A 16,981-nucleotide genomic window follows, 5' to 3' on the forward strand; every position below is an offset into this window, starting at 1 on the left:
GTAAAAAAAAATATCAAACAACAACATTGCAACTAGTAATTTATAACGTCTAAACCATTAATTTACAACACTTAAGCTATTAATTTATAACATTCAAGCCATTAATTTATAACATTTAAGGAATTAATTTATAACGTCTAAACTATTAATTTATAACATTTATGCTATTAATTTATAACATTCAAGCTATTAATTTACAACATCTAAGCCATTAATTTACAACATTTAAACTGTTATTTTATACATTTAAGCAATTAATTTATAACATTTAAGCTATTAATTAACAACATCTAAGCCATTAATTTACAACATTTAAACTGTTATTTTATACATTTAAGCTATTAATTTATAACACTTAAGCTACTAATTTATAACATTTAAGCCATTAATTTATAAAATTTAAGCTATTAATTTATAAAATTTAAACTATTAATTTATAAAATTTAAGCTATTAATTTACAACATCCAAGCCATTAATTTACAACGTTTAAACTGTTATTTTATAACATTTAAACTATTAATTTCTAACATTTAAGCCATTAATTTCTAACATTTAAACTATTAATTTATAACATTTAAGCCATTAATTTATAACATTTAAGCCATTAATTTATAACATTTAAACTGTTATTTTATACATTTAAGCTATTAATTTATAACACTTAAGCTACTAATTTATAACATTTAAGCCATTAATTTATAACATTTAAGCCATTAATTTATAACATTTAAGCCATTAATTTATAACATTTAAGCTATTAATTTACAACATCTAAGCCACTAATTTACAATATTTAAACTGTTATTTTATGCATTTAAGCAATTAATTTATAACATTTAAGCCATTCATTTATAACATTTAAACTATTAATTTTTAACATTTAAACTATTAATTTATAACATTTAAGCTATTAATTTATAACATTTAAACTATTAATTTACAACATCTAAGCCATTAATTTGCAACATTTAAACTGTTATTTTATACATTTAAGCTATTAATTTATAACACTTAAGCTACTAATTTATAACATTTAAGCCATTAATTTATAACATTTAAGCCATTAATTTATAACATTTAAGCTATTAATTTACAACATCTAAGCCACTAATTTACAATATTCAAACTGTTATTTTATGCATTTAAGCTATTAATTTATAACATTTAAGCTATTAATTTATAACGTCTAAACTATTAATTTATAACATTTATGCTATTAATTTATAACATTCAAGCTATTAATTTACAACATCTAAGCCATTAATTTACAACATTTAAACTGTTATTTTATACATTTAAGCTATTAATTTATAACACTTAAGCTACTAATTTATAACATTTAAGCCATTAATTTATAACATTTAAGCCATTAATTTATAACATTTAAGCTATTAATTTACAACATCTAAGCCACTAATTTACAATATTTAAACTGTTATTTTATGCATTTAAGCAATTAATTTATAACATTTAAGCCATTCATTTATAACATTTAAGCTATTAATTTATAACATTTAAACTATTAATTTACAACATCTAAGCCATTAATTTGCAACATTTAAAATGTTATTTTATACATTTAAGCCATTAATTTATAACACTCAAACTATTAATTTATAACATTTAAACTACCAATTTCTATCATTTAAGCTATTAATTTATAACGTCTAAGCCATTAATTTATAACATTTAAGCAAATAATTAACAACGATTAAACTGTTAATTTATAACAATTGAAACATTAATTGGCAACATTTAAAACATTAATTTATAAGAATCAAACCATTCCTCGAGGAATCAGTAAGTCTCCCGCTAATAGCCCAATACATCGATAGATTTAACGAAGAAATACCTAACCGCGATTGCAACCAATTAGATCATATTATTTGCAACATAGTTAATAAGTGTATCACGTACTGCGATGTAGGCGGTATTGGAGAATAAAAGAAATTTTATGTTACAACTATGACGAGTATATTTACTCGTTTAACGTGAGGGGAAATAAAAAGGTATTTTAAACAAGCATTAAATAAGAATTTTAAGTATCGCAGACAGTGAGTAGGTGTCATTCAAGAAAAAAGAACATTTTATTTTTTAATTAGCACGAGTAAATGAACGAATATCGATAATATAATATAACGCTTCATATGAATTTTATCTGTCTGATTATTTAATAGCTTAACTTATTTCACAGTAACGTCATCGACTGCCCTTAGGCTCTTTTCCCTTTTTGTTCAAACTAATCGATAGTCGAAAACTAGTATCAAGGAGGTGCGAATTTAGTCTTAGTTTGTAGAAACTATTAAAATGATAAAAATGGATATCGTATTAAATCGTAAAAGATGCCAATTTACGATAAAAATTAAGAAATCGTTCAATTTGATTTTGTTACAATGGAAAAACCGCCTCCTGCTATGTCAAAAAATCGTTACCGTTTGATTAACAAACCGACGCCTTGTTAAGTTATATAAGGAACACGGAAGTCGCGCGCGAGCTCTTTTGTGCCTGAAATTCCGGAGAGTGAACATCGAAGAAGAACATAAATATCAGGTAAGTAAGAAAAAATATCAAACAACAACATTGTAACGAGTAATTTATAACGTCTAAACCATTAATTTACAACACTTAAGCTATTAATTTATAACATTCAAGCCATTAATTTATAATATTTAAGGAATTAATTTATAACGTCTAAACTATTAATTTATAACATTTACGTTATTAATTTATAACATCCAAGCTATTAATTTATAACATTTAAACTGTTAATTTATAACATTTAAGCCATTAATTTATAACATTTAAGCTATTAATTTACAACATCTAAGCCACTAATTTACAATATTTAAACTGTTATTTTATGCATTTAAGCAATTAATTTATAACATTTAAGCCATTCATTTATAACATTTAAACTATTAATTTTTAACATTTAAACTATTAATTTATAACATTTAAGCCATTAATTTATAAAATTTAAGCTATTAATTTACAGCATCTAAGCCATTAATTTACAACATTTAAACTGTTATTTTATACATTTAAGCAATTAATTTATAACATTTAAGCTATTAATTAACAACATCTAAGCCATTAATTTACAACATTTAAACTGTTATTTTATACATTTATGCCATTAATTTATAACATTTAAGCTATTAATTAACAACATCTAAGCCATTAATTTACAACATTTAAACTGTTATTTTATACATTTAAGCTATTAATTTATAACATTTAAGCTATTAATTTATAACGTCTAAACTATTAATTTACAACGTTTAAACTGTTATTTTATACATTTAAGCTATTAATTTATAACATTTAAGCTATTAATTTACAACATTTAAGATATTAATTTATAATATTTATGCCATTAATTTATAAAATTTGAGCTATTAATTTACAACATCTAAGCCACTAATTTACAATATTTAAACTGTTATATTATACATTTTAGCCATTAATATATGACAGTTAAACAATTAATTTTTAACATTTAAACTATTAATTTATAACATTTAAGCCATTAATCTAAAACAATTACTCCATTAATTCTTAACAGTTATACCAATAATTTATAACCACGTTCTCCCATTAATTCAAAGTAATTATGTTCTTAATTTATAACAGTTGTACCGTTACTCGGAAGTAACTCTACATCCATTGATTTAAATCAATACCATCAATTCGTAGTGAGTGAATTAATGATTTATTTTGTTTTATTTTATTAACGGAATCCATCAAGTCTTTTTTGAAGTGCTATTTTATTTCTATATAGCATTATCTTTTAATTTTAAATACAGTATTTAATCTCTCATTTCATTATTTCGTATAAAATCTGTGGTAACACAGAGTTCAATTTTAAGACATAATTTTCCATTTCTGCTCAAAACCAAGGCGACAACACCATATTCATGGAATCAAGGAAGCAAGTGCAATTTAAAAGAAGGCAACGACATCTTATAATTTGTCCATACGCGCTACAATTGGTACCTCGCATAGTTTCGTTTCTTCGATGATAAGTACAAAATTCAAGTACGATTATGCGGATCCACGTACTACAGCTATTCCAATTAATAAATTTCAATACACGCCACTTCTTTATTATAAAATAATTTTACATCTCTGCTTCCAATGCTTAGAAATTCTTTATGTAAATGGGACCCGAAAGTAGTTACCTCCTCGTGGTGGGTCCCGGTAATTGGTATCGTTTTCCAAATAATAATACACCAGGTACTATTTTGAATATTAGTATTATTATTCGAAAACGATATCAAGCTAAAAACTACATGAGTATAGTCTGGTCTTGATCATCCAAAATAGTTTTGGTGATCTAGACTGGACTAATAACCCCCCGCGGGGGCACCGTGGGACATCGTGGGACATCGCAGGACACCGTGGGATGCGAGCGTTTTAGCCTTAATTAATCATAAGATAGATACCTATGTTATGTGCATTGTAAGCTCATTCTGTACAAAGATACCTATCTATCTTGGAACGAAAAATAAAGATCTCGTCTCTCTTGATCCCCCCGCTTACCACACTGGAAAAATTGTTCCCACGATATATCGGTTCACGGTCGCTCAGTTCTTTCAAACCGTAGCGTGACGTACTCGTTCGCACGTATTCCGGGTACGTGCGGGTCAACGTGCACTGGACAAATCTTTGGATTCGTAAGTCGCCCTAAGCACACCTCTGTGGTTAGTAACTGCTCGAAAACTGCCCGTCGTTTGCCTCGAATCACGGGAGTTGTCATCGCACTGGTGATACTTGCGACCGCAATACTGTCCGATTGGTACTTCGGTACTCGGACAGAAACCTGCATTTCACGTCCTCCGTAATCCTGTTTAAGTGAAAAACTCGCGGGCGGGGGGACCCCACTGTTCAGTTGGGGTAATGCCTTCGTAATCCTGTTCAGCGGTCCATCCTCGTGAGTGGACCCCACTGTGCAGTTGAGGCCTCTTGCCTTCGTAATCCTGTTCAGCGGTCCCTCCCCGGGTACTCACTTGTTTCAGTTGGAGTGTGTTAAATTGCAGGCCTGTTTGCTGGGTCACTAGTATCATCAGTCTTTGCCATCGACCGTGATAAGATCCAGACTACTTGACAGGTATCGAGAGAAGGTCAATGCTTGGGCTTTCCGCCGAGTCTTAGAGTTATCTGGTGCACGGGAGTACGTCGCGTAGGTTTGTTAGTTCTTTCGAGAGATCGCGATCTCGTTCGTTTCGGACGCGCCGCGATTTTTTCCTTTATCCTCTGATACATCGGGCATCTTCTTGTTTTCCCATTTTTAAGGGAAACTTATTGAAATCACGTTATATAACTTTTCAATATCTTCAATATCTTATAGCGTCGCAAAAGAAGAACGTGAAACAGTTTAGTACAGCGACTCGTATGTCCCTTCTGCAAGACACGAAATGGTATATAGAGTGTCAGTAGCTTCATTTTCTTCTTTTCGTTCCAAGTTAGATAAATGTGTCTTCGATACCGAATGCTGCCAGTAGGCATGCGAAATATTGTATAATATTTGTACTGATCGATGTAATCGTTGTGTGGGAGATAGATGTTGCGTTACGTATGCCTTGTTCTACGTTTGTAAAGATTCATGTAAGCGCTGCGTTGGAGATATGTGTTTCGCAGTTAGACTACGAAGCAACTATTTCTTTACGCAGGCCCATGGTCAAGTAGAGTCAAAACTGGACATTCTGCCAATAGGTTGAATGTCGAGATCGATGTGTAGTTTTTTTTTTTTTTTTTTTTTTTTAAATAACCCATGGGCGGGTCTCGTGCGTAGTCACCTCCTCGTGGTGAGACCTGGTAATTGGCATCGATTTCCAAAAATTAATCAGTCGATTAATCTTTGGAAAACGATACCAAGCCAAGAACTACGCAACAGTCCAGTTTAGATCACCAAAAGCCTCTAACAGGATTTTGGTGATCTAGACTGGACTAACAACCCCCCGCGGGGGCACCGTGGGACATCGTGGGACATCGCAGGACTCCGTGGGATGCGAGCGTTTTAGCCTTAATTAATCATAAGATAGATATCTATGTTATGTGCATTGTAAGCTCATTCTGTACAAAGATACCTATCTATCTTGGAACGAAAAATAAAGATCTCGTCTCTCTTGATCCCCCCGCTTACCACACTGGAAAAATTGTTCCCACGATATATCGGTTCACGGTCGCTCAGTTCTTTCAAACCGTAGCGTGACGTACTCGTTCGCACGTATTCCGGGTACGTGCGGGTCAACGTGCACTGGACAAATCTTTGGATTCGTAAGTCGCCCCAAGCACACCTCTGTGGTTAGTAACTGCTCGAAAACTGCCCGTCGTTTGCCTCGAATCACGGGAGTTGTCATCGCACTGGTGATACTTGCGACCGCAATACTGTCCGATTGGTACTTCGGTACTCGGACAGAAACCTGCATTTCACGTCCTCCGTAATCCTGTTTAAGTGAAAAACTCGCGGGCGGGGGGACCCCACTGTTCAGTTGGGGTAATGCCTTCGTAATCCTGTTCAGCGGTCCATCCTCGTGAGTGGACCCCACTGTGCAGTTGAGGCCTCTTGCCTTCGTAATCCTGTTCAGCGGTCCCTCCCCGGGTACTCACTTGTTTCAGTTGGAGTGTGTTAAATTGCAGGCCTGTTTGCTGGGTCACTAGTATCATCGGTCTTTGCCATCGACCGTGATAAGATCCAGACTACTTGACAGGTATCGAGAGAAGGTCAATGCTTGGGCTTTCCGCCGAGTCTTAGAGTTATCTGGTGCACGGGAGTACTTCGCGTAGGTTTGTTAGTTCTTTCGAGAGATCGCGATCTCGTTCGTTTCGGGCGCGCCGCGATTTTCCTTTATCATCTGATACATCGGGCATCTTCTTATTTTCCCATTTTTAAGGGAAACTTATTGAAATCACGTTATATAACTTTTCAATATCTTCAATATCTTATAGCGTCGCAAAAGAAGAACGTTAAACAGCTTAGTAAGCGACTCGTATGTCCCTTCTGCAAGACACGAAATGGTATATACAGTGTCAGTAGCTTCATTTTCTTCTTTTCGTTCCAAGTTAGATAAATGTGTCTTCGATACCGAATGCTGCCAATAGGCATGCGAATTATTGTATAATATTTGTACTGATCGATGTAATCGTTGTGTGGGAGATAGATGTTGCGTTACGTATGCCTTGTTCTACGTTTGTAAAGATTCATGTAAGCGCTGCGTTGGAGATATGTGTTTCACGGTTAGACTACGAAACAACTATTTCTTTACGCAGGCCCATGGTCAAGTAGAGTCAAAACTGGACATTCTGCCAATAGGTTGAATGTCGAGATCGATGTGTAGTTTTTTTTTTTTTTTTTTTTTAAATAACCCATGGGCGGGTCTCGTGCGTAGTCACCTCCTCGTGGTGAGACCTGGTAATTGGCATCGATTTCCAAAAATTAATCAGTCGATTAATCTTTGGAAAACGATACCAAGCCAAGAACTACGCAACAGTCCAGTTTAGATCACCAAAAGCCTCTAACAGGATTTTGGTGATCTAGACTGGACTAACAACCCCCCGCGGGGGCACCGTGGGACATCGTGGGACATCGCAGGACTCCGTGGGATGCGAGCGTTTTAGCCTTAATTAATCATAAGATAGATATCTATGTTATGTGCATTGTAAGCTCATTCTGTACAAAGATACCTATCTATCTTGGAACGAAAAATAAAGATCTCGTCTCTCTTGATCCCCCCGCTTACCACACTGGAAAAATTGTTCCTATGATATATCGGTTCACGGTCGCTCAGTTCTTTCAAACCGTAGCGTGACGTACTCGTTCGCACGTATTCCGGGTACGTGCGGGTCAACGTGCACTGGACAAATCTTTGGATTCGTAAGTCGCCCCAAGCACACCTCTGTGGTTAGTAACTGCTCGAAAACTGCCCGTCGTTTGCCTCGAATCACGGGAGTTGTCATCGCACTGGTGATACTTGCGACCGCAATACTGTCCGATTGGTACTTCGGTACTCGGACAGAAACCTGCATTTCACGTCCTCCGTAATCCTGTTTAAGTGAAAAACTCGCGGGCGGGGGGACCCCACTGTTCAGTTGGGGTAATGCCTTCGTAATCCTGTTCAGCGGTCCATCCTCGTGAGTGGACCCCACTGTGCAGTTGAGGCCTCTTGCCTTCGTAATCCTGTTCAGCGGTCCCTCCCCGGGTACTCACTTGTTTCAGTTGGAGTGTGTTAAATTGCAGGCCTGTTTGCTGGGTCACTAGTATCATCGGTCTTTGCCATCGACCGTGATAAGATCCAGACTACTTGACAGGTATCGAGAGAAGGTCAATGCTTGGGCTTTCCGCCGAGTCTTAGAGTTATCTGGTGCACGGGAGTACGTCGCGTAGGTTTGTTAGTTCTTTCGAGAGATCGCGATCTCGTTCGTTTCGGGCGCGCCGCGATTTTTTCCTTTATCCTCTGATACATCGGGCATCTTCTTGTTTTCCCATTTTTAAGGGAAACTTATTGAAATCACGTTATATAACTTTTCAATATCTTCAATATCTTATAGCGTCGCAAAAGAAGAACGTGAAACAGTTTAGTACAGCGACTCGTATGTCCCTTCTGCAAGACACGAAATGGTATATAGAGTGTCAGTAGCTTCATTTTCTTCTTTTCGTTCCAAGTTAGATAAATGTGTCTTCGATACCGAATGCTGCCAGTAGGCATGCGAAATATTGTATAATATTTGTACTGATCGATGTAATCGTTGTGTGGGAGATAGATGTTGCGTTACGTATGCCTTGTTCTACGTTTGTAAAGATTCATGTAAGCGCTGCGTTGGAGATATGTGTTTCGCAGTTAGACTACGAAGCAACTATTTCTTTACGCAGGCCCATGGTCAAGTAGAGTCAAAACTGGACATTCTGCCAATAGGTTGAATGTCGAGATCGATGTGTAGTTTTTTTTTTTTTTTTTTTTTTTAAATAACCCATGGGCGGGTCTCGTGCGTAGTCACCTCCTCGTGGTGAGACCTGGTAATTGGCATCGATTTCCAAAAATTAATCAGTCGATTAATCTTTGGAAAACGATACCAAGCCAAGAACTACGCAACAGTCCAGTTTAGATCACCAAAAGCCTCTAAAAGGATTTTGGTGATCTAGACTGGACTAACAACCCCCCGCGGGGGCACCGTGGGACATCGTGGGACATCGCAGGACACCGTGGGATGCGAGCGTTTTAGCCTTAATTAATCATAAGATAGATACCTATGTTATGTGCATTGTAAGCTCATTCTGTACAAAGATACTTATCTATCTTGGTACGAAAAATAAAGATCTCGTCTCTCTTGATCCCCTCGCTTACCACACTGGAAAAATTGTTCCCTCGATATATCGGTTCACGGTCGCTCAGTTCTTTCAAACCGTAGCGTGACGTACTCGTTCGCGCGTATTCCGGGTACGTGCGGGTCAACGTGTACTGGACAAATCGTTGGATTCGTAAGTCGCCCCAAGCACACCTCTGTGGTTAGTAACTGCTCGAAAACTGCCCGTCGTTTGCCTCGAATCACGGGAGTTGTCATCGCACTGGTGATACCTGCGACCGCAATACTGTCCGATTGGTACTTCGGTACTCGGACAGAAACCTGCATTTCACGTCCTCCGTAATCCTGTTTAAGTGAAAAACTCGCGGGCGGGGGGACCCCACTGTTCAGTTGGGGTAATGCCTTCGTAATCCTGTTCAGCGGTCCATCCTCGTGAGTGGACCCCACTGTGCAGTTGAGGCCTCTTGCCTTCGTAATCCTGTTCAGCGGTCCCTCCCCGGGTACTCACTTGTTTCAGTTGGAGTGTGTTAAATTGCAGGCCTGTTTGCTGGGTCACTAGTATCATCGGTCTTTGCCATCGACCGTGATAAGATCCAGACTACTTGACAGGTATCGAGAGAAGGTCAATGCTTGGGCTTTCCGCCGAGTCTTAGAGTTATCTGGTGCACGGGAGTACGTCGCGTAGGTTTGTTAGTTCTTTCGAGAGATCGCGATCTCGTTCGTTTCGGGCGCGCCGCGATTTTTTCCTTTATCCTCTGATACATCGGGCATCTTCTTGTTTTCCCATTTTTAAGGGAAACTTATTGAAATCACGTTATATAACTTTTCAATATCTTCAATATCTTATAGCGTCGCAAAAGAAGAACGTGAAACAGTTTAGTACAGCGACTCGTATGTCCCTTCTGCAAGACACGAAATGGTATATAGAGTGTCAGTAGCTTCATTTTCTTCTTTTCGTTCCAAGTTAGATAAATGTGTCTTCGATACCGAATGCTGCCAGTAGGCATGCGAAATATTGTATAATATTTGTACTGATCGATGTAATCGTTGTGTGGGAGATAGATGTTGCGTTACGTATGCCTTGTTCTACGTTTGTAAAGATTCATGTAAGCGCTGCGTTGGAGATATGTGTTTCGCAGTTAGACTACGAAGCAACTATTTCTTTACGCAGGCCCATGGTCAAGTAGAGTCAAAACTGGACATTCTGCCAATAGGTTGAATGTCGAGATCGATGTGTAGTTTTTTTTTTTTTTTTTTTTTTTAAATAACCCATGGGCGGGTCTCGTGCGTAGTCACCTCCTCGTGGTGAGACCTGGTAATTGGCATCGATTTCCAAAAATTAATCAGTCGATTAATCTTTGGAAAACGATACCAAGCCAAGAACTACGCAACAGTCCAGTTTAGATCACCAAAAGCCTCTAACAGGATTTTGGTGATCTAGACTGGACTAACAACCCCCCGCGGGGGCACCGTGGGACATCGTGGGACATCGCAGGACTCCGTGGGATGCGAGCGTTTTAGCCTTAATTAATCATAAGATAGATATCTATGTTATGTGCATTGTAAGCTCATTCTGTACAAAGATACCTATCTATCTTGGAACGAAAAATAAAGATCTCGTCTCTCTTGATCCCCCCGCTTACCACACTGGAAAAATTGTTCCTATGATATATCGGTTCACGGTCGCTCAGTTCTTTCAAACCGTAGCGTGACGTACTCGTTCGCACGTATTCCGGGTACGTGCGGGTCAACGTGCACTGGACAAATCTTTGGATTCGTAAGTCGCCCCAAGCACACCTCTGTGGTTAGTAACTGCTCGAAAACTGCCCGTCGTTTGCCTCGAATCACGGGAGTTGTCATCGCACTGGTGATACTTGCGACCACAATACTGTCCGATTGGTACTTCGGTACTCGGACAGAAACCTGCATTTCACGTCCTCCGTAATCCTGTTTAAGTGAAAAACTCGCGGGCGGGGGGACCCCACTGTTCAGTTGGGGTAATGCCTTCGTAATCCTGTTCAGCGGTCCATCCTCGTGAGTGGACCCCACTGTGCAGTTGAGGCCTCTTGCCTTCGTAATCCTGTTCAGCGGTCCCTCCCCGGGTACTCACTTGTTTCAGTTGGAGTGTGTTAAATTGCAGGCCTGTTTGCTGGGTCACTAGTATCATCGGTCTTTGCCATCGACCGTGATAAGATCCAGACTACTTGACAGGAATCGAGAGAAGGTCAATGCTTGGGCTTTCCGCCGAGTCTTAGAGTTATCTGGTGCACGGGAGTACGTCGCGTAGGTTGGTTAGTTCCCTTCTTCATTTCTTGTTAATGAAGATCGATTTTTATATATTGCTCTAAATTTAATACTTTTTTTCGTCAGTTTCTTTTAGAAATTAAATACCTAATAGTAGATATCTAATTTCATTTATTATTACGTTTCTATAAAACTGTAGCTGTAGATATATATGTGTGTATATATATATGCTTATATTTACTTATATATATATATATATATATATATATATATATATATAGAAGGATCTAATATATTTTCATAATACATAATGAAACGTAGAAATATTTCGTACAAATTTTATATTACATACTTTGTTGGAATAAATTATTTTCAAACCTTAGTCACACTTCATTGAAAGACCGAAGCTCTCTTTAAGAGTTCTTTGACTATTTCATTATTTGTTGAGGTGCATAAATATGGAGGAGTTAATTCGCGATAAGCCAAACAAATTCGCTTAGAAGTTATATCTTCTCTTAAAACACAATGTTCCCATTTATACCTACAAAAAATATAGAAGAGAATCTAGTAATTATGTAAATAATGCAATAAAATTCACATTCATTATATTCTATTTTATCTATGTTATAAAATACTTTCTCAAGTTGTACCTGACAATTAAAATAATTGTATAACTAAATTTGCCAAACAATTACAGAAATATAATACGATATAGATGTTTAAGTACTAATTCGCCATGTCTGTAAGAAAAATTTCTTGCCTTGCACTATCATAAAGAATCATAAGCGATCCCTCTGGCATTGGGAGCCTTACAACGATATCTTTATTACTTTCATTTTTATCATTTGTATCAAATTCGAAGCCTTCGAGTATAGTGGAATACTCTGCAACGCTTTCTAAATTATATTTTGTATCTGGACCATGGTAAGGACTCATTGTTAAAACTGAGTTACCCATGACATTCACAGTAACTATTCTTTCACCCCAAATCCAGCAGTCATCGATATGTGGATCTATTGAAGCTCCTCGTAGCGAATCATACTCTAAAGTACATTGTTCTACCGTTTGGAAATTATTAAGCATGGGTACTTGGCAAAATTTTTGTTGCACAAATTGAGTAGACTTTGGAAAACCATCAAAAAAACCCAACTGAAGCTTTCTTTTCTTGAAGTTGCATTTTGGACCAAAATTCTGGAGTTTTTAAATTATGTCTTAAATCTTCCTATCTTATCTATTAATAAGCTTTATCGATATCTCAAAATTTTATAATAATAAATGTAGTTATATATTATACTGTTTGAAATACCTGTTTCCTTCTTCCACTCTGAGAAACTTCCCAAGGTATTTTTTCAAGCGCGTTCTTCAATGAATTAATTTCCCAAGGATTTAGAAAATCTAGCTTTGTATAAAAGTGAATATAAAACAATAGGTTAATATTAATTTCTTACGAATATTATCTCAAATATAAATAATAATAATAAAATTATTATTCTAACAATACTTTTTATCAAGTTCTCTTCACTAAAAAATCTTACTTCTTTTTTTATAATTGATGGTTGATAATCTCTTGTTATATTCTTAAATGTAAATTAGTTTGAAAGGGAAAATTAACGAATAATATTACCATGAATTAGAAATTAAATAATGGAAGGATGTATCGGATACAGGTAAGTAAATACCTTTATATATACACCAGGAAATTCTATGGCTGTTCCTCGATGATACGGATGACTTTTGTAAAGATCAGCATCCCAACCAGGCCACGATTTGTCACAGTTTGGACAATATACATAACTGGAACATTTCTAAAATATTATAATCCATAATAGTTAATAAGACATAGAAACAAATTTTAAATGTTATGTGTATAAATTTAATAAAAAAGTAAATTATCTAGTTCAATAACAATGTTACCTTTCATATTTTGTACATAAAACAGTAACTTTGCCTACATTAATACATACTGCCTACATTAAAAATTACATACTTGCGTTAGAAAATCATTTGTTTCATTGACGGATAAATTAAATAATAAATAAATAATTTAAATCTTTCATAAAAAATATTAAAAATAGCAATGCTACCAAATAAATTAATTGTCCAAGTATATAACATAATAGAAAACTTATTTGTAAAAAAGACAAACTTTTGGGACATAACCTCAAAATGAGTCTTAAGATTGGGTTTCACAATCTTATGTTCAGTTTCGCAGAGAAGACAAGATCTTATTCCCTTTCAACCACAAGAACGCACTGTTTCCATCCTTTAATAAGTAACAAAGAACTTAAAAGTCGCTAAATACTTATTTCGAACTATATTCATATGTACATATGTATACATATTTTAGACACATAGTACGTGAAAGTCAGGGAACTAAAGGACAATGTCGATGCGATAGCATAAGAAGGGTAATACGTTGGTTGGGTCTTCTATACGTGTTAACTTTATTCGAAATTACTAGAATAATTTACTATCGACTATAAATCTCCTCGTTTATAATAATGCCTTTATAATAAACTTTTCAACTGATAATCTTTTTACAATCTTCTTTTGACAGAACATTAGCACATTGCCAAGTGTATACCAACAGGTATACAAGGAACACACGACTTTCGTGCGATGTCATTTGTGTTTCAACCATCGTACAATGAACATCGAAGAATTGAACTTTTTCGAATTAAATTATCAATTTACAACATTTGCGTTATTAATTTGTAAGATTCAAGCTATTAATTTACAACATTTAAACTATTCTTTTCTAACAATTTACTATTAATTTATTAACTAATTCAATGGATTAATTTATTAACATTTAAACTATTAATTTGAAACATATAAACTATTGTAGTATCGTGGTCAGATTGTCTAAGAAATATCGGGTGAACTATAAACAATTTTGCGAGAGAGCCTAAGTGCCGACAGGCCGAAAGGGTCGGGAAACTTCAATGGGCCAAGCGGCCCATCAATGTGTCGTCGGTCCTTCAGTCTAGTGATTACGCGGAAAAAGGCGACGTGATCAGGATCGCGGACGGTTACGGAACACGTACGTGGTGGGGGTATGAGAAGAACAAAGGGATGCTTAAGGAAAAAAGGCAAGTTAATCGGCAGTCGTGAATTGACAGTCGAATTGTGAGGAGGTAGTTAGTTGCGAGTCGAGAGTTGAGCTGAGAGAGTTGAGTCGAGACAGAGTTGCCGAGTTGTCATGAGTTGTAAACTATTAGTTGTGAGTTATTAATTATCAATCTAATTGTCTTGGTTATATCGTATTACTACATTAAGTTCACGTTAAATAACCATCGTTTCCTGTTTAATCCACTGTAAGTAGATCCATCTATCGATAAATTTATCATATAGAATAGAAATCATTGGAAATCCTAATTTCTAATATTTCTGAATAAATAATCCTATACTATTAATTTACAATATTTAAAATATTAATTTATAACATTTAAACTATTAATTTGTAACATTTGGAACATTAATTTATAACATTTAAACTATTAACCCTTTGCGGACGGGGCCGCGTATCTTGTCAGGTTCAAAATAATGTTCGTCACCACTATTATTACTATCGAACATGTTCTTTCTGGAACTTTTAGGCATCGTGTATAAGGTATTGTAAAAAATATATAAAAAGCTTTGTGATTCATCTGGTAATGCCATTGAAAGATTGAAATTTGTTCTGACTCGACTATCATCCTGCATCGCAAGTTTACGTTAAACGGAAGATAAGTTTCTTGAAGATCTAAAATCTTCATAACATAATACTGTTTAGTTTATTATACCCATGCCCAAATACGCATAAGATTATCGCTCAGAAAAATAGAAGTACGCCAGCCATTTCTAAATAACTGTCCGGAACTGTGAACAGATTCAGGCAGCTATATGTCGACACGCGTCCGCAACGGTAAAAAGACTTGGGCAGCTATTTGCCGACATTCGTCCGCAAAAGGTAAATTTAATACATTTGGAACAATAATTTATAACTTTTAAACTACCCTTTGTACTCGACCGCCTTTTCGGTTGGTCGTAGCAGCAGCTCGAGACAATTTTGCGCGTATGTGACGAGTGTATTGTAGGTAATATAAAATGATTTTATATAAAAATTAATTTAAAAAGACATTATATTTTAATAATTCATATATATTTACATCTTTGAAAGTATAATTTTTTAATATTTTTTTGTATCTTTTTATTACGATAATTTATAAAACGTCTGCCATGATGCATCCTTGGCTTGTCGGGACAAGTATCGTAATAATAAGTTGTTTCGCGTCTTTCTCCTGCTTTGTTTCGGTAAGAACACACATAACAATACTTTTTTGTTCTTGTTAAAATTACATGGAGCTTTCCATTTAACCGAATTTCATCACAATTAGCAGTCGATGTCGAAGCTCGATCTCGTGGTTGTCCAATATCTCCTCTTAACTGGTCTACTAAAGTTTTTGTAAATCGCAGGTGGTTAAATGGCTTCTCGTTCTTCTGTCTTTTTTTTATAGAACATGTGAATTAATTAAACAAATTTCCAAATCCATTTTTTTAGACATTTTTACAACATTTAAGCCATTAATTTTCCTTTAAGCTGTTTATTTACAACATTCGAACATTTAATTTATAACGTTTGACCTATTGATTTGAAGCATTTAAAATAATAATTTACACCATTTAATACATTGAATTACAACGTTTGAGTTGTTAATTCAGGGCCTTTGAATCATTAATTTATAACATTTACGCTATTTATTTGTAACATTTATACCATTTATTTACGACATTTAAAAGGTACATTTGTGATATCTGCAAACCGTTTCTGTTTGGTCGACCGTTCGCATTTTGCCACGTGTATACCAACAGGTATGCAAAGAACACATTTACCCTCGTGCGACGTCAGTTGTGTTTCAACCAGTGTACAATGCAGCTCGAAGAATTAAACTTTTACGAATTAACTTATTAATTTATAACATTGCGGCTATTAATTTGTATCATTCAAAGTATTAATTTACAGTGTCTACCTATTCTTTTCTTACAATTTACCATTAATTTATAACCATTTAAACTATTAATTTATAACGTTTGACCTATTGATTTGAAGCATTTAAAATAATAATTTACACCATTTAATACATTGAATTACAACGTTTGAGTTGTTAATTCAGGGCCTTTGAATCATTAATTTATAACATTTACGCTATTTATTTGTAACATTTATACCATTTATTTACGACATTTAAAAGGTACATTTGTGATATCTGCAAACCGTTTCTGTTTGGTCGACCGTTGGCATTTTGCCACGTGTATACCAACAGGTATGCAAGGAACACATTTACCCTCGTGCGACGTCAGTTGTGTTTCAACCAGTGTACAATGCAGATCGAAGAATTAAACTTTTACGAATTAACTTATTAATTTATAACATTGCGGCTATTAATTTGT

At 35.2% G+C, this 16,981-nt stretch overlaps 1 pseudogene; it reads right to left on the minus strand.

The window, feature by feature from the left end:
- Positions 1–11,885: 11,885 nt before the first annotated feature.
- On the minus strand, positions 11,886–13,954 carry LOC138185539 (alpha-ketoglutarate-dependent dioxygenase alkB homolog 4-like; annotated as a pseudogene).
- Positions 13,955–16,981: the final 3,027 nt, after the last annotated feature.

The sequence above is a fragment of the Bombus flavifrons genome, chromosome 12, assembly GCF_040668555.2.
Source record: "Bombus flavifrons isolate JBK064 chromosome 12, iyBomFlav1_principal, whole genome shotgun sequence".
NCBI lineage: Eukaryota > Metazoa > Arthropoda > Insecta > Hymenoptera > Apidae > Bombus > Bombus flavifrons.